Below are 27984 nucleotides of genomic sequence, written 5' to 3'. Positions count from 1 at the left end.
AATTGTTCATTGATGGTGCTGCACTGATTCACATGCTTGTTCCTCAGTCTGCTCGAACTGTCCAATAATACTGCGATCAGATTATGAAGCCGTACATATTAATGAGACGAAAAAGTGTTCATAGGGTAGATTTGGTTTTTGACCGGTATTCAAAAGGAAGTTTGAAAAGCAACACGAGACAATGGAGAGGATCTGAACCAAGAATAAGTATTAAATCCAACGTTTTGATACCGAAGTCATTTACTAAATTTCTTGCGAAAGATAAAAATAAAGTGGAGCTTTTCGAATTTTTGGCAGAAAATCTCGTGAAGATGGATCTACCAGATGGGAACAGGTTGTATGCTCGTACAAAGACACTGCAATTGCTTCAGTCAAGAACAAGTTTGAAACCATGTTTCCCGTATCCCACGAAGAAGCCGGTGCGAGGCTATTCCTCTATGTGCAGCATGCAATAGAATACTTGAGTCATGTAAAGATCACCGTGAAAACTGTTGACAGTGATGATGTAGTGATTGCTATGTTCCAAGTTCCGAAACTGCAAGAGCTATGGGTGGAGTATGGAAGTGGAGAATATCTACGGTATCTTCCCATTCACGTTTTGCACCATAAAGATCCACAAGGTGTTACAGATCTTCTACATTTTTCCCATCCCTTTACATGAGCACACGATGTCTAGTTTTGCCAACATTGGTAAAACTAGGTACTGCATGGAAAATGTGGATGGCAATTAGAAATGTTGACAAAGTTTTTTTGTACTATACTAAAGTACCTGAGAGCATTAATGAAGAAGACGAGCATTTTCTACTTATTCAGCGCTTCGTAGTCTTGACGCATCATTCAACAAGCTCAATGGAAACCGTAAATAAGGCTAGGAGAATTTTCTTCACCCAGCAAAACAGACCAGTTGATTGTATTCCAGCATCTAGCAACGTTTTTCTGCATCACCTTAAGAGAACAATATTGCAGTGTTTACTATGGACAAAATGTCTTCAGCAAAATTTTCAGCTCTTGGATCCATATCAGTGGGGATGGAAAAAAATTGGTGAAGAGTTTGAACCTCTTTGGTATGCAGACCCCAAAATAACAATGCAGAAATTACAGGAACTTATATCATGCAAGTGCAAAGAGATGTCTACACGCTGTCGATGCGTCAGATCAGGTCTGAATTGCACACTTCTTTGTAGTTGTGAGGGTCAGTGCAATACGTAAAACGTTCCTTAAAAAAACTTATTACTGTTTTTGTTATAACAGCTACTTTTTCTTTGTTATTAAAACATGTAATTTTCGTCTATTTATCTTATATGTTTAAAATGTAAGCATTTTAACAAAATCGTTTTATTATACAATAGCATTAATAATTAAGTTCTCGATCCATTTTGAACATGAAGTGCAAATTTAAATTTAATGAAACTGGAAAGATTCTTTTATAATGCAGGTATAACAGTAAAAGTTTTACTCCAATATTGCAGACCACAGGAAAGTCATTGTTTTCCTATCAATTTTCACGTTGATACTGTAATAATTATTAAACTATTTGTCTTCTTTACTAATAATAAAGCTCAAAGTTTGTCTGGATATCTGTCGGGATATCTGTCCGGATGTCTCTCTGTGACGAGCGTAGCACCTAAACTGTTCGGCCGATTTTCATGAAATTTGGCAGAGAATTTGTTTGTAGCATGGGGGTGTGCACCTCGAAGCAATTTTTCGAAAATTCGATTTTGTTCTTTTTCTTTTTCAATTTTAAGAACATTTTACCGAGAAAATTATCATATCGTGGATGAGTAAATTACAAAATTATCATAACGTGGAACGGTAACATAAAAAATGTTGAGAAGGTCAGGGCCAACCCAGGGCTGTCGTGCAACTGAGGAAGGAAAGAACTGTAAAATGGCCGAGCAAATTAACATCGCAAATTGGGGAAAAAATCATCATCCATTGTTTGTAAATATACAGGCGAATGAAATGACCTTTTAATTTTTCTACTACGAGCAAAGCCGTGCGGGTACCGTTAGTAGAAAATAAAACTAAGCTCTGTTGAAGAGCTTTTTAAAACAACTTTCAGATAATGTATTTGACTTTTACAAAAATATGACCTATTATGGAGTTTTAGGCAGTTAAACCGACGTATTAACCGATACATGGCGGCCATTTTGATGACGTCACCACAGGAGGTCTTGACGTCCAATCGATTGCCTCCCGGCGTTTTTTTGCTCTCTTATATGAACATAAAAGCTGTACAAAATTTCATACTGGTATCCGGAAGTGAAATGTTTTTGCACAAACTCCACCGACTATAAGTTTCATAAGCGCAAGAAGACAAAACAATGATTAACATCAATTATTTCATTTTAAAAACGACGATTTACGAAAAGCTTTTGAAAAAACACCAGAAAACATGGGTTGTAAATATGGGCCTTCTTAAAAAAAAGTCTACAAAAAGAGTTTAAAAACAGGATAAAGCCGTACAGAATGGTAAAACAATTATTTATTAAAGGGAAAAAATATTTACAGAAATGGAAACATAACTCTTTCATCCCCGGCACAATCTAAGTGTGCCCTTATTTGGCACAAAACACATTTCACACACATCTCTCCCCGGGTGTCTTCAAAGAACTTTCCATCACAAAATATTCAAAGCGCATGGCTTGAGTCTGGTTTACCCCACCTTCGACATCTTGATTTGTGCAATTATGGGCACCCTTTAAATGGAGGCCCATATGGGGGGGGGCAAGTGGGGGCTCAAGCCCCCCTTCCCTTTGAAATTAGAACTTCCTTGCTTTTAGTACATTATTCTTTGCAAAAATGTAAAAACATTTCTTCTCCAGCAATTAATGAATAAGTTATTAAAAATGTTAAACTTAAACAACTCTAACCTGTACTGAAATCGGTTTCTACGGGGAAAATATCATGCTAAACCATGGGGAGAATATTTAAGCTACCCCTTAAAATGTTTTATATGGGCACCCTTGGGGTCCATATTTACACCAATCCTACCTAAGAATAATAGCCATTACCCCATGTAACACGCTACAATCTACAAAGATCATCGCTTTCCAGACATCAGTGTGAAATTATTTCTCACTACCCACTACAGGTAAAAGAACATTACCTGTAGTGCGTACTGTGTACACAACTGCACAAACAGCTAAAGAACATTAAAAGAAAACTATTTTACATTCCTCTTAAAAGTCTGCAGTCTAGAAAAATTCCTATTTGCACAATAACACGCGCTGCATGCACACTACTGGAAATAATGTTTCCAACTGCTCTTTGCTATGTTATATTAGCAAATAGCACCACCTACATTACTTACTCCCAGGCTTTAGTACCCATCATAGCCCCCAGGAAGGGGGGGTTCCCACATTTACAACAGTACCCATTTTTACACCTTTGTCTCTACTATTATTTTTCACTGGTTTTGACAACAACTAAAAAGCGGAAGTATTTTAACTTCATAATTACTATTATTTTCAATTGTTTTTGGCAACAATTGAAAACAACTACGTCACACAAAAAGGCTGCGGATCAGAATGGGGTCGTATCCAAAATTTTAGAAGTATTTTTTTCTGAAAGAGCATGCTTTGAAACATAGGATCAGACCATTTTTTAAAAAAATTCATTTAAGTTTAATATTAAAAAAAAAAAAAAACTTAAATCGGAGCGCTTTTATTGTTTACGGCTTCTGCCGATGACATCACAAATGATGAAATGCCATTCAGTGTTGCCATTCACAGTGCAAAATATTTAATTCGCATCTTTACTCACGTGTATTGGCAACGATATGGCTGATAGCAAGCGTAGAGGGCAATTTGAATTCGCTTCTTGATTATCATAACGTGAAAACGCCATAGAAAGATGCGCCAAAGAGCATCATTTGTGACGTCATCAAGACCACGCCTTGTTTGAAAACTCGGACAGTTTAAAAAATTAATTTAAAAATAACTGTTGGGAAAATGAAAGTATTTTCTGGGTCCATATTATTATTTTTTTTTGCTCATTTTATCCATTTCGATGACTAAAAGTAGTACTTTTGACTGAAGGAAACCACCCCATTTCAAAATCTTGCACAAAAAGTGTCACTTTAAAAATTTGACATTTTAACTCTGTGTGTCAAAGCATAGAGATCAGCGTTCCGTCGTGGAGAGGAACACATTCTTCCATTGATCAGCTGTGATGTTGCTGATTGTTTCCAGAATTCATGCACGTAGTTAATGCAGACTTGTGATTTTAGCTCTGTGCACAAGGGATTTGATGTAACCTCAAATGAAGACGTCAAATGGTGTTAAATCAGGTGGATTCATTAGATTGGTGGATGCTTTCGGTATTTTTGGTGGTACAGCTGACGTGCCTTTTCTTATGTTTTAACACGCAATTGACGAGATAAAATTTTTATACGTTATAATACACTTCGCAGCAAAAGGTTCGTAAGGGAAAATAAAAACTTTTCAAATTTTTCTTATAGAAATACATTTTAAAAGAAATACACATTTAATACAAAAAGGTTTAAAAAATATATATTTAAGCAGTTAATGTCTTGCAATTAATGGCAGAATATTTTATTACATGAAAACACATTTTTCTCGAAATACTATTTCGTGATGAAGTAAAAACCTATTCAACTTTCTGTTTTAAAGAAAGAAACTTGAAAATGAATACACAAATACAAAAATAAAGTAAAGAAAGAATAACTAACTGTTTTGTGTAAATTTACAAAAACATTTCTTCCATCTCAAACAAAAACAAAAGAATGTTTTTCGATTCTCTGAATTTCTGATGAGAACGGTACTAAACGACTTAATTCTTTAAACTTGCTTCAATGAATCTTTTAAGGTGTTTTATTTTTCTTTTCGTGGATTTTTCTGGTTCCATTGAAAACGATTTTTCGAAAGACAATGGGCTTTTTCGTAGAAAAAAAAATTGACTTTTTCCTCAATCGTCTTTTCTTGAATTTCTTGGATTAAGTTGTGATTTTTCAGTAATTCATAGCTTTTGTGGTATTGTGAATGCCTGCTCATTCCAGAAACATATTAAGTTTGTTGAAGAACTTGATGTTCATTCCTTATCCATTATTTCATTTTGTTATTCATTTTACTTACGATAGTCTTTATATATTTTTTAGAGCGATTTTGTAGAATATATTCGCTTGATTTTAATACATGTAAAGGAAAAAGTTAATTCCTTAAAAGTTAAAGCTAATAAGCCTTTTCGGAAATAGATTTGTATTACTTTTCAAAGCAATATCACTTTATCTTGCCTTTAGAATATAATATGATTCCCCATTAGATATTTATTGAACTTTATTCTTATTTCTAGTCTATTTTTTATTCTTAGCAAAATATTTTCGTAACTTAATGTATTTAACCTTCTTCCATGCATAATGAGAACATTAAAATATTTATCTCATTTTGATCAATCAATATTGCAGTGTAAAGAAACTTTAATGAGGTTCTTTTTGAACTGAACGCTGAGGGATTCAGTTCTGAGTGAAAGAAAAAAAGTTCGCGATGTCAGCATAAGAACCACCAAAATCTTTACATGAATTTGATGCTGGAGAGGATAAGACATATTATATGTGGCATTCTTTTAGCCTTGAACATTGCAAGCCATTTCGAGTCACATAATGTTTATCTTTCAAAATTTATTGAAACGAATTTTAACTGAGATTCGCTTCGAGCAAGTTAGTTTCTGAATTCAAGTAATGCAGACAGACGATATTAATAAGTGTTTCTAAAAGTTGTAAATTTGCATGCATTTCAGGCTATCCTTTAAGGTTTTTTATTTATACTAAAATCGAAATAAAAGACATTTGGTAATGAATTAACTTAATATATTTATTTAGCTTAACAGTAATTATTTAGTTTAAGAGTGATTAGTCAAAGAGTAAGTGCGCACAATCACCGTACATTCAAAGTTAAGAGTTAAAACAATGACGAAGAAAGAACATCCGATAGAAAAAAATTTGAATAAGAAGGGGGAAAAATAAATAAATTTATTTTTAGAAGTACTAGCTTACTACCCGGCTTTGCGCGGGTGCTTCTCTATGTAACATATCTTTTCAATAATTAAACGGATGAATTCTATCTAAATGAGGGTAATAAATTGCACTCACACAACTCTCTAGTCTTAAATCCTTAAAACACTGTAAATAGTGCAGAAAGTCGAGCATTATTAGAAAAAAATAACATCTAGTAAAAACGAAATGAGCATGTTGTCGGGGTTCTGTCGTGTCCACTGCCACGTTTTCTGCGGTTGCATCAGACGGGCGGTACATCCAATGCCTTAATGCAAAGACAAATGATTGTCTTTTGCACATTTTGTGGGACAACATTTTACGTGAAGCTTCGAATACGAAACCTTAGATTAGAATGCTACCTTAGAAGTTTTTGTGTAAACCAAGACATCAAAGTATGCTATAGTACTCAAATCTCTTCACATACATTCCATTCTGAAAAAAAAAAAAAAAACATGAAATGCCTTTCTAGAAAGAGTCTTGAGTAAAATTCAATGACTTTCATCATGCACAAATATATGCAGAGTATGTTTATTGGACACCGTTACAACATTTTCAGATTAATTGAAAATCATCCTCAATGGCCCAAAAGCTAAACAGATACACTAGTGTGCAAAAATTAAGGACGAAGTCGAAAAACTAGCATATCAGCTGAACGAAGAGGCAGAGCGGAAAGAAAGACCAATCAGGAGATTAAGTAAGGTGATGTACGGTAGCACATGCGCAGATATGCAGGCGGACGTAAAGGGGGAGTGTCTGAGTAGTATAAAGCATGTTGTCCGTGTGAGATCAGTATTTCTGGCAAAGAGATTGCACGTCGTATAGCAGTTAAAATCACACCGAGTTGCTGCCTCAGCGAGAAATGGCGAATAATCAATCTGTTAGACGACATCTGGATGCTTTTACCCGAGGTCGAATCATTGGGAAGTTGGAGGAATGCCGCAGTGTGACAAAAGTGGCTGCAGAGTTCGGAATTTCTCACAGCATCGTTTCACGACTTTGGAGACAATTTCAAACTACAGGAACAGCTATCCGGGGGTTCAGTAGTGGTCGTCCACGAGGAACCACACCCGCAGATGACCGGTATGTCTTACAGTCCAGAAGAAACAGGCGGCAGACAGCGGGAGAAATCGCTAGACACACGACACAGGCGACTGGATGACCGATATCGCGTTTTACCATGGCCAGAAGACTGCACGGTGGTGGTCTGTTTGCACGAAGCCCTATACGGTGTGTAACTCTAACGCCTGCCCATCGGAGAAGGCGTTCTCTGTGGTGCCGGGAACACAGGAATTGGAGAGACAATGAATGGGGACGAGTACTCTTTACAGATGAGAACAGATTCAGTCTGAGTAGCGATTCTCATTGCATACTCACCTGGAGAGAGCGGGGAAGCCGCAATCATCCCTCGAACATCATTGAAAGGGACAGGTATGGAGGTCGCGGTGTTCTCGTTTGGGGAGGCATCATGCTTGGTAGTCGTACAGACCTTCACATCTTCTACGCAGGTTCAGTCAACGGGACCCGTTATTGTAACGAGATTCTTCTTCCATATGTGCGTCTTTTTAGAGGCGCTATGGGTCCGCAGTTCCTTTTCATGGACGACAATGCACCATGTCATCGCACAGTAGCTGCTGAACAGCTCTTAGAGAGTGAGGATATTGAACGTATGGATTGGCCGGCACGATCTCCGGATCTCAATCCCATCGAGCATGTATGGGATTTTCTAGGCAGACGCTTGGCAGCTCGTACCTTACCACCAGTAACGATTCGGGAGCTTCGATTGGCGCTGCAAGACGAATGGGCAGCAATGCTTCAACAACTCATTGGCACCCTCATTCTCAGCATGGGCAGACGCTGTGAAACCTGCCTAGCAGTCGGGGGAGATCATATCCCCTACTAAAGACCGGATGTTTCTTGCTGGACACCCATCACAGGGATGTTTCGACCTTCAGTCGCATTGCGCTCCATGCTACTTTTTCAATAAATCTTCTTTTTATCCCTCTGATTTCTGTTTTAGTAAGTGTTGCTTACATTACACATGTCCTTACGTATTAGGGATCTTACGGTATTAAATGTGTTGATTTGGAAAGCTTTTGTACAAAGTTATATTGAAAAAACCGTCTCGTCCTGAATTTTTGCACACTAGTGTAGGTCTCACTGGAGATTGTAATTTCTTGTAGTTTAAAGATTGATCTATTGGATTTTTCGGCTATACGTGAGATACAATATGTTTAACCTTGTCCCTCCACTGTTAAGAGTTGCTTCGATTACAGATACATATCCAGTCTTATCTTATATCATTTCTTCAACGGCAGTTGAAATGCTTTGTGGTAGTTACAAACTTCCAATATTTTTCGATTGTCTACGATAAAAGTCATCGAACTGAGCCTCTTAACTGGGAATGGAGATTTGTTCAACTTATTTCGCGATGAAGGCAAAAAAAAAAAAAAAAAAAAAAAAACCTTCATAATGTGGCGCAATATTTCATTATGCCCTTTTTAGGGCTCGACCGATGGCATTTTTTGGCCGATGGGCCGATGCCGATTGCTGGCCGATTGTTTTCCTCCAAATGGCCGATTGCCGATGGCCGATGGCCGATGCCGTTGGCCGATGGCAAAAAAAAAAAAAAAAAAAAAAAATCTAACAGAAATAAACTGATAAGATTGTCAGGGATTTAAAGGACCATTGATTCATTTCACTTTACTTCCTTTAAATATAAGGAATTGTAATCACAAAAAAAAAATTTAAAAAAATCAGATTTCGACCTAAATTTCTATTTTACGATCACCCAATTTAAACTTCACAAGTTTTTTCGGCACATCTGTACATGCATATGTACCTAAGAACATATGGATGACCGAAATATCCATTTTGAACGCCTCCTTAGTTATCGCAAATTCTCTTGTGATGTCTTCATGCGCGTAAACTTGCGTCACTCAAAAACATTATGAAATAGAAAGTTGAAAACTCATACGTACTTAGTATGATCTAAAAGTTCAAGGACAAGTTGTATAAAACCTTACCCTGAATAGTTCACATTACCGAAATAAATCTATCTACAAAATAGTCACCTTGAACGACTATTCACTTCTGCCAACGTTCGTATAGCTTTTAGAAGGACTTCTGGAAGACATTTATCGCAACCTCCTGTAAGGTCCCTTGCGCTGCTGCTTTAACTTCATCGTGGGGAAGAACGCGACTTTCATGTTGAATATTGAGAATGCACGAGCACGGTTCGATTTTTCAATACTTTGATATGACAAACAAATAACATAAACTTTTCGTCGAACTTAGCTCCGTATGACTTTTACCTGTTCCCAGCAAAAAAAAAAAAAAAACATTTGCGTGGACGTTGCTTTCTTCCGCCAGGAGAAGATAAAGCTGCACCACAGAAGGTAGCAAAAAATGGCTTCCAGGAGTGTTTCCAAAAGTTATATGAACACTGACAGAAGTACATAGTCCCTCAAGGTGACCTTTTGAAGGTTGATGTACTTCGGTAATGTGAACTATTCTGGGTAAGGTTTTATACAGCATGTCCCCCGAACTTTTGGATCGTACTACGTACAATCTGTATCTGTGTAGTTATGCTTCTCCTTTTTTGACTGCTGTATGATGGAGGACAAAGAACAACAGCAAAAAAAAAAGAAAGAAAGAAAAAAGGAAGAAAAACAAAGAGATTGTTTAATAACCAATTGATTTCTTTTTTATTTTTTAAATTGAACATATAACTAAGATTTCAGTAATATTGTAATAATGTATGGATTTAGGTACATTAAACATAGTTTAAAAAAACATTAAATTATGTTGTTTAATCATCTAAAAAAAAAAGAATAAAACTATGAAACCGTCAACAAATTACGCAATTAAAGTGGAAAGATTGCACGTAGACATTTCTTAGTCATCAAATTAAACAAAAAAAAAGGTAACAGATAAATTACAATATTAAATCATAATAGGAATATTTTTATACTTATTTAAAATTTATGAACGGAAAAGTTTGCATTTTTCATAAAAGCTATAACAGTGACATAAATTTTGAGAAAAAAAGAAATAGCCATGAAAAGAGCGAGGTTCTTAAAACGCATCTCTACATAGTATAAAATGAAGTCCCCCAAACGCGTCTGTGTGTTTGAACTCGCAAAACTCGAGAACTACCCGGCCGATTGTGCTGAAATTTTCACAGTTTGTTCGTTTAAATCCTGAAAAGGTTTGCAGACCAGTTCGAATAGAATTCGATGAATAGTTCTTTTTTTACTCCAATTTACGTCCAATTTTTACATAAATACACAAATATGGGGGTGAAAAATTACTTTCACATATTAATTTTACATATCGTTCGAAAGGGTAGAATTTTCCGCGTTCTACGCAATTTGTTTCAATGCTCTAACTTGATTACGGCGAGAGTTATTTGCATTTTTAGCTCGAATTTTTTCAGGCTTAGCTGAAATTTAGGCACTACTTTCTTCATTAAATAAATCAATAAAAAGTGAATGAATTGTCCCACAGCTTTCTTTTTCACGCCATTGGAAGAAGCGCCCTTTTTTACTCCAGATCGAACTCGACCTATGGTCGAAATAAAAATAAGCTTTTATCTCGAAAGCAAAAAAAGTTACAAGCCTTTTTAAATCAAGTTTAAGAAATCTCGATTCCATTAAAATTGTGAATCATTTTCTGCCGCATTTTATTTCCTTAAACTTATTTTGTTTTGTGTTTCCATGGTTACGCATTTTGAATCTATCTTTCTGGTTTTAATTTCTTTAAAGTATTTTAATATCTGTCGTCATTGTTTGGATAGGAAATCATGATGTTTTATTTACTTATTTTTTACGCCTGATTGTTGAATATACGTCACTTGACACAACTTTTATTTTCAAGGTAGACCGGGCAAAGCCGGGCGACGCAGCTAGTTCACAATAAACAAACTCAATATTTACACCAACTTAATAACTGAATACATATACTATTTGATATGATGTTTGCACACGTAATATTGAACAATTTGATTGTTTAATCTTTCATGAAGCACTACAAACAAGTTCAAATTAAATTTTTCAGTTTAACAAATATTTTCTGAAATTTAAAAAACTGCATAATAGAAAATCCTTGAATTTTTTCTATAACATATCATTAAAAGTATGATGAAAACGAAAATAACTTATTCATTGATTTCATATAAATACATAAAAATAGTTACTTACAACAGAAAAAAAAATCGATCGCTATTAATGATGCAAAAAAGATGGCGCATTACGAAATATAAGTGAAACAAGAATAAGAAATATGCAAAATGATATTTCTTGACCGAAATAAATAATCGCTAAAAAATTAAGAAATGCTTGACACGACGAGGGTGGGTTAGAGGGGTCACCCTCTGATTTTGGAGTAACTCACAACATTAAACTTCGGCCTCATTTTTTTAGTACAGAACTGCTACCACCAACGCCTCGAATGAGTTTCTGAATCTACTTCAGCACTTCCGAAGAAAAATTTCAAAAGTCCTTTGATTTCCGAATTATGTCACCCTTCAAAACGTCTTTAATCAATTTCTTACATTAATGCTCAAAATTCTTCCTAAAAAATAGATAAAGCTTGAAAAAAATATATCTAATTTTATGAATGGTGTTAGTCTTAAACAACTCAGAAGTATAACTAGATTTAACTTCAGAAATTGAGGGATTTGGAGGAGGGGCACGCAAGTAATCTCGGAAATACAAAAAATAGTCTTAAAAAATAGAGTTCAAAATAATCATAAACATTGAGCAGAAAAACCCTTTTAAAACTTGCACCCGAGTTTGTTTTGACTGGCAGTGGCTGATTTAAAATATAGCAAGTTCCAATTGCGCGAGAGGCCCCATAACCATAGGGGAACCGTAGGAGTTACAAAAATGCTTATGATAAATGTTTTACAACTTCTGTGATAGATAAATAGCGCCCCAAAATGTATTTCGACGGGCCCCAAACTTGTAGCTTCACCGAAGCGATACAGAAAAGACTGCATTACTGTGATGCATATTACAAATATCGAAAAATTAAAAATTACCGTGGATTCAACGGGAATCTAACAAAATGAAACAAAACCGGTTTCGCCATCTCATATTTGTTTCCATAGTCTCCAATTCGGCAATATATCACCAAATGATCGTCAGTCTGAGACGCTATATTAGTTTTGCATTGAAATAAGTAATTAATAGTCACAAAAAATGAGTAAATAGGCTTTCTAGAACATCCGATCGAAAACAAAAAGGGAAGTGCACAACTGGAACGTACGCACACCCCACATGCGAAAATTTAGCGTTCTACAGCTTACCACTTTTGAGTTATGACTTATGAGAGATACACATACCTATATCCACCGTAAGAAACATCGCAACAATTAACTTGTTTGGTACCTGAATGCAGTATTAAAACTCTTTCAGGGGTGACTAAAATAGAAATTCATACTGAAATTTAAATAAACAATTTTATATGAAAACAATAACTCCCTTTACTTTGTATTAAAAAGTAAAACAACAAAAATCCATTTTTTTTTTCAAAAACATCGGCCAATTCCATCGGCTTTTCGATGTTTTTTAAGGCCGATGGGCCGATGTTTCCTGCAAGTTAGCATCGGCCGCCGATGCCGATGCCGATGGCTAAATTTTTGAACCATCGGCGCCGATGCATCGGCCAGGCCAATGCATCGGTCGAGTCCTAGCCTTTTTCCGTACCAGTCTCTTTGTTTCAAAAGTTGCATCATATCCGCTTACTGGTTTTAAATTATTTCTAGTCTGCGAAGATGCTCCATCAGGTGTACTATTGCTCGAGCGTTAAGCTAATATAAAATTTCAAATTAAGAAATTTGTTTACATGAAAGAGTAGCAATTTTTTGCAGTTTAACCCATTTCAGGCCGAGCATAGAAATTTTATAAAGTATGGTAATATTTTCTTAAAATTGGGCTTAAAATACATCCATTAAGAGACAAAAAAAGTTTCTTGCATAAAAACAATATTTAATTAAAAAAAATAAAATGGTGCGTATACGCACCATTGGCCAAATCAGTGAACAAATATTTCAGTGGAACCATATTATTTATTCTTAGTCGAATTTTTACATTTTTAAATGAAAATTTTCGAAGCATTTTGGATGGAAATGGACTTTGCATTTGAGACTCAAATAAATGGTGTGGTTTTTGCACACTTTGCATCATCTGCGAGCTTTTTCTTCGTGTTCATTTATGGTATGTCCGATTCTATCAGTCCGTATTTCTTTCGGTAGAGCTGTGGATGAGGGACGACCCTTGTTTGGATGATTTATTTGTACCGTATTTTCACCAAACAGATTGTCCTTGAATTCAGCTTTAAATAGGGCAATCGCTATGTGTAACATAAGGTCTATAAGAGGCATTTTTGTGTTATTAGCAATTCTATGTAGCTTCCATGAATTCACTATCACACTATCAATAATATTTGTAAATGATGGCCACCACCATTTTTTGCTTTGAATTCTGATCCGGTAATTTGCTATAGCATTGTCATGCAGGTCAAGAATGGTATCCAGAAAGAATTAGTGTGCCTAAAAATCTTTTCATGTCGGTTGCGGAAAATTGGAAATCGTGACGATTATTGTCATTAGCTTATTTTTGAAAAATCAACAATTTCGTTAAGAATTTATTTATCCATAAACATCTCAAATATATGAATTGGTGGTTAAAAAAAGGTGAAAAGGAAAAAAAAACTGTTTTTAGTTTTCCGAAGGGGCATTACTTTGTTTTAAAATTGGACAAATTTGAGGAAAAATAGCGTAAGACACGTTTTTTTGCCAACAGCTATGGACAAAATGTGGTTCTAATCACACATAAATAATTGTGGTAATAAATTTGTATGACATTAATGTGTGTTTTGCTCTAAAAGGCTTCTTATTTTTCAGAAAAGTTCTGAAGTATGGCCGAAAAAAGATCCTTCGCTGATATTTATTTGTAAACAAATGCTTTTATTTAAACTTATCCACATGAAAATATTACTTAATAATGAAATTTAGCTTAGCTTTTAGAGGAAAACATTAAGCATATTAGAGAGAACTATCTCACAAAATTTCACTTCAATATTCGAATAACTTTTTCAGATATCATTGTTACATTAGACAGCTTTCTTCAAAAATATCATTCTTCAGAAAACGCATTTAAATTCAACTTTTGGTCTGGAGTTAAGTGTACGACTCTAATAGTACAGCTATAACTGCAGTTGTAATTCACTCCGAGTAAAAACTAAGACAGTTTCGGAAATCTAATGTTTCAGACTACAAAACGAAATCATAAAAAAAAGAAAAAGAAAATACGAATATTTCATCGAAACTGCCAATTTTAACGCAGTCGGATACCTTAAACTCTTCCTGTGATACCCTAGAGGAACGCGTGGAGATGGCCTTCAAAATCCGGGCATCTTAAGAAGGACTATAAGAACCAGTTTAGGAGATGGAGGTAAGCATTAATGGAGGTAAGGCTGTATTAATACAGCCTTTTATCACAAGTAAGTAACGGAAAATACCTGGAAAAGGATATCTTATCAAACTAGATGAGGTGGCAAATTTTCTCTAGATGATTAGATCTTCAATGTTTATCCTTAAACCAAGATTTTTTGTCGAAAATTACACGTGGATATACGAGAGGGCTATAGTTATAGGTTTTGCCAACAACGCAGCGCATCAGCCACATGAATTCTTTAGGACGATATTCCCATAATTTTACTACGCAACTTAAATTTGCCTAATCTATGCAATGGAATTGGACCTTAATTAAATTCACTCCGGAATAAAATGATTTAGAGTATTGTTCTTACAGTCCCTGCAGCAGATGAGTTGACACATATTTATTGCATCCCCGTGGTCCCTGCATATTTTCTATTGCGATTTAAGTGATTACAATTTCCAAAGAAAATTTCTTATACCATCACCATCATCAAATCTGAAGTTCAAACGTACGACAATGCAACACCTATTACAACGTTTCATACAGAAAAATTGTATTGTTGTGTAAGAATTACGTGCTGATTTCTCTTGATCAGGAAATGAGGTAAATTAATTTGTTTCAAAAGTTATGAAAACGGAACAAATTATGTTGTTTGTTGCTTATTATTAAATTTAAAATTAAAAATAATTTAACTAAAGATAGTTTTTAACCAGAACACGATTGGAACAGGCCGCTAGTAAATATATAAATACACTTTTACTCAAAAGGTTGTTTCGTATCACCACGTTTTTCGTGAATTCCTAAACATGGTTTAGACGGGACACATGTGGTTTTGATTAGTTCAACCTCAAAATGAGTTTGAACTCTCCGACATATTGCAGACAGACCAAATGGATTTGACATTTTTAAAAGAACGACTAGTATAATATGTAGAAAAATAGCTACCACTCTAGACCGCAGATGAAGCAACATATCGTTTCTTGGCTCACGTAAATGTTGCTACTGCTATCTGTGAAATGAAAAACTAAATAGAGGCCTGAAGGCAGCTCTCTTTCAACTGGACGATCACTATTCAAACAAAAGAGTTTTCAAAATTAACGTATTGTTAATGCTCTCTAACAATTACTTAAATCTTAGAAAATATAGCACCAAATAAATGAGAACTAAAGATCTGTATACTGATTCACTGTTAGTTTATCAGTACTTTAATTTAACTACCAGTTAATTAAATAATGTTTTTTATATAAGTATATAAAAAACCCTTGTTCTTAAACATGAACAAAACCTTAATGACGCATTCAAGCAAGTCTCTCTTTCCTAAGTACAAAGAGGGATCAACATCGAAACATCAAGCTGCGGTGCCAATGTGAAACCGGTATTAGATGTTAAATTCGAAATAAGATCAAAACTACATGGTTTCGTAGCTACACTTCTTTTTTTCTTTTCTTTTTTTTTTTTTGCAAAATGTGCATTCATTACTAAGATAGGCGTGTGTGTGTGTGTGTGAAGGAGCGCGTGTGGGTGAAGGCATGTATATGTGCATATGTGTACACTGTTAAAATTACAGGTTGCATTTGGCACCTTTCAAGGGTGAAAAGCTTGTTCACCAGCGGAACATTATGTAGTGCTGAAATTGCACCCTTAGCTCAGGGTGCACCGCGGTGAAAAATGAGACCCTGTGGCAGAACATTAGCACCCTTTCTGTTTCCTGTTGCTGACCCCCCTCCCCCTGGTGTTGTGTGCATTTTTGGATACAATTGTGTACATTATTATTTATTGTTTCGAGTTATGAAAAACTAAGTCTTGGTACATTTTCCACATTGAATAGTTCTGAAAATGATTAAAACTTGTACTTTAAGGCATTTGATCACATTTCAACTTTCGAACATAGTTTGGAAGTACTCATGACTTGAATTTGTCTGTTCGTGCACTAATTTTCGGTCATCCAATTGGATTGCCCAGTAAGTTTAATATGTTGTTGACATTTACTGCAGCACAATCTTACCGAAAACGAAGAGCGTTGGTACTATTTGTAAATCATTTACACGAACAATAAATACTCAATTGTATTGCAATCATGGAAAAATTAAATCGTTTCATAAAAGTTCAAAATTTTAATCAAGAGCAAAATATTAATACGTACGTATATATGATTCGACATTTGAATATCCGTATAAAATGTAAAAAAATACTTTTTTTCAATGTGAAGTCTTTCGACAAATTAAAAGCTAAAACAAATTCTAACGAGTTATTCATTCTTACTATTACTAGAGTGACAAAAAAACTCAGTCATTCAGTTCAAGCAATAACGCTGACATGAGATAATGAATTAAAAAAATCGAGACGGAAAAGGAATTTCTTTTTCGTACTTTTTGTTTTGTTTATACGCAGCACACTTACTGATTGCATCACATTGTTAACAATATATCTCTTAGTTAAAAATCCACCAGGTTCCTGACAGTATACAAGCAAGTAAAACCGCATATTCAAAATTAATACTAGTTGAATTAACTTTTCAAATATCTAATTTAAGCGTTTTGATTATTAAATGTTACATATCCAGTGCTGATACAGTGCTGGTAAAAGTAATTGCATCACCCTCACATTTTCGCAACAATGGGGTATGTGAGAAGTTTTGGTCGACCAATTAACGATAAATGTATGTGAAATTCTGCAAAACTTATGAAATGAACATTTAACAGCAGGAATCCGATAATTGTTTACTTTATTTATTTAAATACATGACCAAAACTGCAACAAGTACAGTGTGAAGTGCATCCATGTTGCCAAGTGGACGATGAAAAAGTAAGTAGAGTTTTTAACTGTAACACTCTTTCTGTACAAAAGTAAACAAAAGTAACATGGAAGTGTTTGAACATCATAAAATATAACCTAATATTTTGTTGGTCCGCCTCTAGCTTTAATGACAGCATGACATTTACGGGACATTGAACGAATGAGTGATTGAATGTATTCTTTACTGAGTTCATGTTGCCAGACACGAATTCCGGTGTTTTGCAAGTGATGTTAGCTTATGTTTCATCACTTCTACAACCATTCAATTCCAACAATTTTCGATCGCATTTAGGTCGGGGCTGCTTCCGGGCCGAGGCAAACTGCTGACCCAATGCTCATTTTTCCATTTCTGAACTTGCGTGTGAGTTTAGAGAAAAAGAATTACTTAACCCCATGTCAATTTAAGTCTAATGGCAGGAAAAAGGTTTTTAAAATGCTATCCACCAGTTTTTCTTTATGGCACGGAGCAGAATTATCCTGGAGAATGACATTTGGAACTGAAGTAAAGTAATCCTGGATAGTAGGAAGCAATTTCTCCTCCAAAATGCCAATATACCATCTGAGCGTTTACTGTTCCTTGCACAAAGTGAAACCCACCAACTCCTTGATAAGAAATACATACCCAAATTTTCTGGGATACGGGATGCTTTACTGTGTGTTGAATGCAGTCGGGATGATATTCCTCTCTTTTGTAGCGTCTAACTGTGTGCTGTCCGTCGGAATCATGCAGATTGAATTTGGACTCGTCCGAAAACACAACTGATTTCTATTGATCGACACTCCACCCGTAGTGAGCTTTTGCCCAGTCTGGACACTGTTTCCTCATTTTTTTTGGTCAGCAAGGGCTTCTTTCGTGGTCGACGTGCCACCAAACCTACATTATTTTTGCTATGGAACGTGTCGACAATCCTTCTTTGTCCAATGCAACGGCAACACTCTTCCTTTGTGGTTCAGTTGAAGGTATTTCGACGTACTGCAACTCATAAGTCCAGATCGTAAATGAATACGTCGAACTTTCAACTGGTTTTTTATACAGTTAAAAGGATGATGCAATCGTACGCAATAACTTGCGTCATGTACCGATGCCAATTTGTGTTATATGATACAAGAACCGTTAAATATTTCATAATTACTTATAAACGCTAAAAATATTTGGATTTCGCGGGTGATGAAATTTTTTTTACCCCCACTGTAGCTATTTCTAGATAAAATTTAGGCATGATAGAAATAGCAAATGTACATAAAGGCAAACTGAAGAATCAAAGTACTTTGAAACACTTCTAAATATGTTCGGAAGCCTTCAAAGCTACACTATGATCAAATGCCTGTACTTACTCGAAATTTTGAAGAGTTAGTTGCAGAAAAGTTTAGTTTTAATCCAATTTCGTACTTCATTCAATGTGGAAGTGCAGCTGCGTTGTTACTTCTTCGTCCGCCATTGATTGTGGTTGGACGATGTTAGAGCGCATGGGCTAACGTGTTACCCTTGCGTTTAGGAGGTCCGTCTTCACATTTATTAGTGTCATTCACCTTAGTCACAATTCCTAGCCTACATTGCACCCTGAGTCACTATGTTTTAACCCCAGGGAGCCAATTAGCTTTTCAGAGGCACCCGTAGTTCTGACAGAGTAGTAGCGCCTGTGCTGTGTATGCCATAGACACCACCGCCCAAGAGGAGTGAATTCCAGTGGACAGTGCTGCTGGTGGAGGCCCAGGATCGGGGGGCATTACCTGCAGGCGCCGGTAGACGTTGGTGCGTGCATGGGATCTGAATCCAAAAATCATAGGATATCAGCTTTGGTTGGATGAGGAAAATAATCAATTCGTTGATAGCTTAATATTTCAGTATAAATTACAGGTCTTGGAACCGATATAAGAAATATATAGCTCTACTAGCTGCGTCGCCCGGCTTTGCATGGTTTACTTCAAAAATTAAAGTTGTATTAAATGACACGTGTTCAACAATCAGGTTTGGAAAAAAAAAGTAAAATATTGCGGCAGATTTCGGAAAACCCCCCCCAAAAGGAAACATTTTAAATCCCCGGTTTACAGGATAACATCAAAACAAAAACCAGAATTTTATTTCTTCATATTCGAGAAAAAATGGCAACAGATCTTTTATTTAATGATTTTTTTTTCACAGTACAAAATTTAATGAAAGCATTGTTAGGGAAAGTTGAGATGAAGCATGGAATAATAATTTGAATGGAGAACAGCCTTCGAAAAATAGGGATTTTCTGTGGAAATCTAAGTAACCAGGCTGCAACTCTTGATTGTAAAAACTTTTATAGAAAGAAACTTTTTTTTTCCTTTATGTATTTAAATTAGATGAACAACTACTTTAATAATGTAAAATGCGTTTGTAAAATTTAGAAAATAATTTCGTACTTCCTTATCCTTAGTGATCAAGCTGTGAAACGCCATTGATTTTAGCAAAAGGATGCGACAGTTAATTTTGTTCAGTAAATAAAACAACAACTTTTTAAAAATTTCGCAAAAATTCAACTTTTTTTTAGTGATAACGTTGTGCGGTTTAAATAAAGGATTGGTTAGAATAAAGAACTGCCAGTGTTATGTTATTTTAATTTCTGTAAGCTTAAACAACTCATATTTACTTTAATTTAAAAAATGAGGTATTTAGTTTTCGTTTAGTCCATTTTCTCTTGAATTTCCAGACACATGATTTTAGATATAGCTTGAGACTAGTGGCATTTCATTTTATAATGGAAAAAATCTGTAGACATAATCACCAAATTGTTCTTTTGGGTGCTCATTAACATTTAATTTTAACAAATAAGAAAATAATAGTAAAAACAGTCTTGAAATTTTGTTATTAAAAGTTTTCAAATATTCTAGGAATGTTAAGATAATAATCGGACTTTTTTTCAATTTTCTCATTAACATTTTTAAATGGATGTAAAAGTTTGATTATAAAAAGCTGAACCACTAATGGGTTCATTACTGGGATCAGATTAAAAAAAAGAGTATTGTTTTCTTACGTTAGGAGATTAAACAAGCCGATGTTAAAATTGTACCAAATTACATTTTTTGAAAAGTATTTCCAGACTGTTATGATATTCGCTTCATAAGATTTCTTTTTCCCACTAAGAATGAGAGATAATAATTCACCTATTAAATCAAAGTAGAGAGTTTAATTTCGCGAAACATGAAAAAGAAAAAGAATAATTAACAAGGAAAGTATTTTGAAATAAAGATTCAAAAAGGAGAAGCAAATCTTAGTTTTTCAGTCCATATCATTTGTGAATATTTATAGATATTTCATCATTCATAATGAATATTAAAATTAAATTACTCATTACTCAAGCGTTTCACGATAAGAACTAATCCAATTTAGAAACGAAACGATAATCAAAACAATCTATCCCACACTTATTACGTAATTAGGTTAACTAATTCTGTAATCCAAAGTTCAAACTTATTAACCTACTTAAAATTCCCACCAGGTGGTTTTAAAGACCTCAACAGTTTGGTATTGATTTTCCGATTTCTTTCTCAGGTATGATTTGCTTTTATAATAGTGAATTCGTCCGTTTTTAAAGTATGCTCCTGTTTATGAAAATTGCATCACCACGAAGGTCTTACGCAAGTAAGGTGAAAATTGCAGGAAATTTTAAGTAGGTCATGATATCCAAATGAGTAGAATTGCAGACTGGTAGCACATGCGTATGCTGAGCAGCGTCCTCTGCACGGTGGATTCTACCAAATATAAATTGACGGCTGTAGCGAGGCGTGTATGATTATCGGTGGTTATATGCTAGAGTAAACGTTAACTGAAATGTTTACTATGCCTTTTCGACGAAAGAAAGCGAAATTTAAGCAAATTTCGGAGTTTAAACGGGGCAGAATCGTCGGCCTTCTTGAAGCTGGATTGTCTTATATTTCAGTAGCTGCTCGTGTGCAGCGTAACAGCAGCACAGTCATGCGTGTTTGGAAGCAGTGGACGGACGAGGGTCGGACAGCTCGGAAATCCGGCAATGGACCCCGAAATGTGACGTCAGCTCGCAATAACAGACACCCGGTGCGTATGGAGCTGTCGAACCGCATAGCTTCTACTAGACAATTGGCAGCACAGTGGTCAACAGCTACAGGTGTTTCATTGTGTGCCTAATCAATTCGGAGACGTCTACTGCAGCATGGGCTGCGCACTAGGATTCCTTTATACAGGATTCTTGTCACGCAAAACCATCGCTGCCTGCTGCTACAATGGACCAATGTGCATAGGAGCTGGCGTGCTGATTTGCAGCAGGTCGCCTTCTCTGAAGAATCCCGCTTCAGTTTGTGGCACCATGATGGACAAATTCGTGTCAAGCGCTATGCCGATGAACGGCACATTCCGGAGTGCATTATCGAACGCCACAGTGGACGAATACCCGGAGTTACGGTTTGGGGTGCCATAGCATATCATGGTCGATCACAATTGCTACGAATTGTGGGCAATTTGAACAGTACCCGATACATAAACGAAATTTTACAGCCCCAAGCTATTCCGTTCTTGCAAGGACTGCCAGGGACTGTGTTCCAGCAGGATAATGCCTGTCCACATGTCGCCAGGACTGTCAAATACTGCCTTGATTCGCAGCAGGTACAGCTTCTTCCTTGGCCTGCATATTCCCCGGATATGTCATCGATTGAACATGTGTGGGATTTCGTTGGACGGCGTCTCGCTCGTGATCCTCGTCCTGTTGCTTCGACTGACGAACTTTGGTTGTGCATACAAGCATTATGGAATACTCTTCCGCAGGCAGATATTCAAACTTTGCTTCACTCCATGCCAAGTCCTGTAGCAGCTGTTATTGCGGCGCGTGGTGGCCACACAAAATACTAATTTTATCTCTTTTTATTGTTTGTTTGGTTTGAAAATGTAATCATTTATTTGTATCATTACCACTCAACTGTGTATTGAATTTCATTCAACTATGATGCTTCCTTCATGGTGTTGCAATTTTCACAAACAGGAGTTTATATTGAATTTTGAATGAATTTTTCATTTTGAAAGTTGGAAAACTAAGGAGAACCTTACGCTGTAACTCATGTCGAGATACTATAAAATATATACGTGTACTTACTTTGATACACATCTGTTTCAATTTCTTCGGCTTTAGCATTAAAGCATTAATAGTTTCAACTTACAATGCTATAAACTGAATTGAAGGTGGTTTAGATTAGTTTAAGACACCTATAGTCGAGAGGCCGACGCATCCTCCATTTTAGAGCAAACTTGATCCAGTGCTATCGCAGCGATAGCATTGATGCTTATGTTTACATTTCTTTAGCATATGTTAAAATTGAGTCAGATGGGTGGTTGTTTGGCTGTTAATTGTGCAAACAACTCCTTATAAGGATTTCAGCTCATCAGATTTCCAGTAGATGCAGAAAGGAAAAAGAAATGGTTAATTAGCAGCCGAGGAAGTGACTGGCAGCCAGGAAATGGAGCTCGCTCGTGTGAGGTTTATATCGATGTATTTCTCATGATTTTACTATCATTGCATAAAATAGCTCTGTAATCTTTGCTAACATATTGCAGGCTTCTATGGAATATCTTTTATTCTGTATTTCCTTGTTGTGCGATAAGTACGCTTGCTCCATCATGGCGGATGCGTCGGCTTCTCCAGTTATAGGGACTCTAGAAGATTAATTGAAAGTTACTATAAAAACGATGGATAAGCAAAAAAAAAAAAAAAAAAGTTAAAAATTTTTACCCATTGTGACTCAATTTCAGGAATCTGGTATGTATGGATTGATTAAATTCATCGAGCATTGAATTTCAAATATCCTTGACTATTGCTAAAAAATTAATCATTTTTGCATCAAAATTGGTATAAAAATATCATACGAAGAGATCGTCAGTTCGATAATTTCGTGCTTGACACACATCTGTTCCTCCAAACAGACCCCTCTTTCCTCCTCTTACTATCACCGGATACGAATTATGCTGACAACTCGATACACTGAAAGGCAGGAGTTCGACTCCAGACTCGACAGACAGATGGCAGCGTTAAACTATTTGCACCTCCAGAATTTAGCGAGAGTGCTAAAGGGGAGGGATATTCTTCAGTACACGAGGTAAATGCTAGCGTTCGACTTCCGAGCTAGCGTTACGAATTCGAGGCCCACGGATTTTATGAACCATCTCCACATTTTAGTTTTGGATACTTTTTCGAACGAAACTCAAGCCCGTAATTAAAAAAAAAAATCATGGTGCAATGCGCTGAACACTATATTATCGACGGTCTCCTTAAACAACATGCAATTAAAATAACTTAAAATATAATGCAGGACTATGGTGAAGTTTACTTCTTTAACTTCAGTAAAAAAATGTGGTCCCTTTGAAAATTCGTTTTACCGAATGTTTTTGTAATGATCTTTTCTAATAATAAAGCTGAAAGTCTGTGTCTCTGGATTTCTGTATGTCTGTTACGCGCTTAGCGCCTAGACATTTCGACCAATTTTCCTGAAATTTGGCACAGAATTAGTTCGTAGCATAGGGGAGACCACCTTGAAGCGATTTTTCAAAAAATCGCTTTTTTTCTTTTTCTATTCCAGGGCCGATCCTAGGGTGTCGGCCGCCCGTGTGCAAAGACCTAATGTGCCGCCCCTCAAGAGTAATTTGCATATTTTGACTAATGTTTAACGTCTATATAAATCTTTCTTTATATTTCTATGCCAAGTTCGAATTTAAAAAAAGGGGCAGGGGGACAGAAGATGATCTTATAAAAAGGAAGAAATTTTTTATAATAAGAAACTCCTTAGGTACAATTTATATCTTTGAAGAAAGTATAAACACCAAAATTTACTAGTCGTAAAAACGCATTTTATAGTCTTTCTTCGGTGACATCAGACAAGGGACGGAGGAAGGGGAAGCGTGGGGGGAGGTGTCAGGGGTTCAAGGGAGAAGGATTGCTCCAAGAAAATTATCGAAATTGGCGTATGAAAAATATTTTTATTTAATCTTTAGTTGTGTTTGGTTGCAAGGACATTAGAGTCAAGTATATTCAAGGTGCATGGAGAAATTTTCGAAATTGATGTCAAATACCGCAATTTTGGGAACTTTTTCGAGACTTTAGGGAAAAGTAATGTTGCAATTCTTTCCTAAAATTCTTTCGAAATTGAAATCAATTTGAAGCTATTTTTTAAGACCGTAGCTTAGGAAGGATCGGCGTTCTTCCCAAAAAATCTCCGACACTGAAATTTTAAACCCGCAATTTTGGGTTACCTTTGTTGTCGTTGCAAGAGGGAGGGAGATTCAATCGTCTCCCATCGAAAGATTTCGAAATATAAGTTTAAAACGCAAATTTAGGCCGTCTTTGGTGACGGAAGGGGATCTGGTGGCTATCCTCCGGTAATTTCTCGGCACTATTTTTTCAAAAACCCGTTTTTGGCTAGATTTGAAAACAATAGGGGAAACGTGAAAATATTCCGAACCAAAATATTTTTCGGAACTGAAATCCATTATAGGCTATTTTTGGGAAGGAAGGATTTTGGAGCTCTTAAGCGGATATTTCTAAAATTGCAATTTTATATTATCTTTGGTGACGTTAACAAAACTGGGAGGCTTCTACGGATCTTTCGGATATTTTTCAACATTAATATCTGAAAAATATAACTATAGACTTTTGTCCACCTCACCTCGACGATTGATGGATATGCCCTAGCGCCGTAAAAAGTTACATAAGCCTGGCAGTTCTCCTCCATAATTCATTAGAAATATGTCCCAAAATCGTATTTTAAACATTGTTTGATAACGATGGGACTAAGAGCGGACGGGGGTTCAGTGTGCCCTCACGAACTGTGTTTTTGAAACTGAAGTCAATTTTAGGCTAGTTTAGGCAGGAAGCTGTGGCTCCACCGAACCATCTAAAAGCGAAATTTTCAGGTATAGTGATTGCGTTGGAGAAAAGGGGGATCCGGGGTTTTTCCCCAAAAGTTCTTGAAACAGATGTTTGAAATAGAATTTTAGTTTGTTTTTCAATACGTTAAGTGAGAGGGGGTGGAATTAGGGGCTTCTCTAAAGACACTAATTGAGACTGTCTTTGGTAGTAATGTTTGCGGATGGATTTCGGGCTCTTCACTGCAAAAATTTCGAAAAATTCCAAAGCAATTTCATATGACGTTTGATGATAGGAAGGGCTGTCGTCTGAAAACGCGTTTTGGATTTTGGAGTCAATATTTTTAAGCTATGTTTGATTAAGTTAAGGTGGAAGAGGTGAATCAGAAACTTAATTGAGTCTTTAAGATCGATGGTTCAACCAGCGAAATTTTCTGAAAGTAAAGTTCTAGAAACGCAATTTTAAGCCTTCTTTAGTTTCGTCAAGGAGGTCATGGCATCCTTTTGGATCTTCGTTTTGGAGTCACATTTAAATTTGCTTCCCGGGGCAAGGGCCCTGTCTTCCTACCTGATCTGAAATCGGGCAGTTCATTCAAGATTTTAATAAGAAAAATTGTTGTAAAAGGGGAAAAGTACAACATTTTAGTTCGTCATTCATATATGTTACTCTCAAGGGAGTCGCAATTTTCCACTTTCTCTCCACGTCTCCACGATTGTTAAACACAGAGTTCGTTACATAGTTTGTTGTTTGAAATGCTTGCGAGAGTATCTAATCAGTATAGCTTTTTTTTAAATAAATAAAATATGTCTTCATTGTTTAGGTCTATAAAAGCTTGGGGGGTAAACATTAGTGACCGCCCTCGGTGCTCCTTCTAGACGGCACCATTTCATGCATCAGAAGGGGGGGCCTTTCCCCTCCCCTGTATCCATGCCTGATCACCGGTTCTGTCACAAACTTTGCAACCAAATGAAGCATGTGTGTTAAGAGTAGATATTAATAGACAATGAAACAACACAATGTTCCCTTACATTCTATTTTTCTTAAACTATGCTATGCTTTCGGGAAATCGACACATACTTTGACAATTGAACATTTAAAAATCAGCATACTTATTCTACTTATTATAAGTTATCTTGTGAGAAATTCTTGAGGAATTTTGCTTGATTATAAGAACTAAACGATGCGGCCTACGGCAGCTCCTTGCTTTGGCCGCCCTTGTGCGGTGCACACTCTGCACACTTGCTAGGATCGGCCCTGTCTATTCCAGTTTTAAAAACATTTTATCGAGCAAATTTTCATAACATGGACGAGTAAATTATCATAACGTGGTCGAGTAAACTATCATAACGTTTACGAGTAATTATCATAACATGGGCGAGTAAATGAACATAGAAAATTGGTGAGAAATTTTAATCTTATACTACGGGCAAAGCAGTGCGGGTACCGCTAGTAGCCTATATTTTAGCACGGTATATCAGTAGCAAAATACTAGAAATACACAATTTCAAAAGCCTAATGGTATATTCAATGTTTACTGTAATGAATCCCATTTTCACACCAATTTTTTTTTATTAATTTGCAGTAATTAAATCTTCTTCATTAACAGAACAAAATAATCAAACATGAATCTTGCAAAGAAACTTAGGCTTTTGTACAAATTCTAATTTTGTCGCTTGACGATTTTGGAACCAAAATATCGGATAAGTCAGCTCCCCTTATATAGTGGTCGTAGTCGAACTAAAACCGATACACTTAGTAAACACGCTCGGTCAACTGGTAGCTAAAAATATTTTTTTATGAGAGTGAAAAGTCTGTATTCGATTAACTTGTAGCAATCCAGAAAACTTTAATGCACAGATTCTTAATTTGACAAGGAAATAGATGAAAACCTATAAAATCCCGAAACGTCCCACGGAAATAACCAGTAGTTCTTTGGAATTTTTTCGCTATGTTCAGTTGATACTTCATTTAATCTAAATTAGCAGTTGTTTATCTCAATTTTACACTCATTTTGAAAGGTCATTACTATGTTCAATTGTACAATTTAATAATTAAACCGATCGTTAGATTACCGTAACCAACCTCAAATCGAGTAGCAATTAGATAGTAAGATTTTGGTGCTTAGTTATATTGATAATATTCATGAATAAAACTTTGCCTTGTAGAAAGTCGTTTGTTTTCAAATGGTATTTAACAATGAAGGCCCTAGCACCTTTATAGTTTGTTTGATAAGCGTAAGTTCAAATGCTGGTTAAGAGGAAAAAACTATTTCTCATATAAAAAAATTATTTAAAAAATGCTTTTCAATATTTCTTTCTCTCCTTATGTTACATTTAAAAAGGTGTCAGCAGAAATAGTAAAACGTTTCTCGGATTTTTTTAAAGCTGCAACAAGATTTTTGATGCAACTTCACAATATAGATGCGAAATTCCTTAAAAAACACCTCACTCAAATTATTGCTTTCATTATGTCCAAGGCTAACAAAAGAAAATTCGAAGTATTTTAATTACATAAATTTAATGTTCTGTGATTTTTTTCAACGATATTTTAATGAGGAGAAAGGACATGAAATATTTCTTTTACACTTTCATTTCCATGAGTACAAGTTTTACTTCACGCGTGTTTTTTTCTTCTCATCATTTCATTATAGGTTGCGATTCCAAACTTTTTTTATCTGCGTTGTTGATAAAAAATAATGCACACTTGAAAAAATATTTTTTGTTAATAAAAAAATTTAAAGATTGCTAATTATACATTTAGAAATAAAAACAGGTCGCATTAAATTTATTAAACAACTTCGCATTTTGTTAATTTTTTGTGTTTTGACGAAATGAAATTTTTTTAATAATTACACAAAAAACAATCTTTTTTTCTTATTTTTTAA

The sequence above is a fragment of the Uloborus diversus genome, chromosome 8 (genome assembly GCF_026930045.1).
Source record: "Uloborus diversus isolate 005 chromosome 8, Udiv.v.3.1, whole genome shotgun sequence".
NCBI lineage: Eukaryota > Metazoa > Arthropoda > Arachnida > Araneae > Uloboridae > Uloborus > Uloborus diversus.
The sequence above is the reverse complement of the archived record's forward strand: the minus strand, read 5'-3'. Positions refer to the sequence as shown.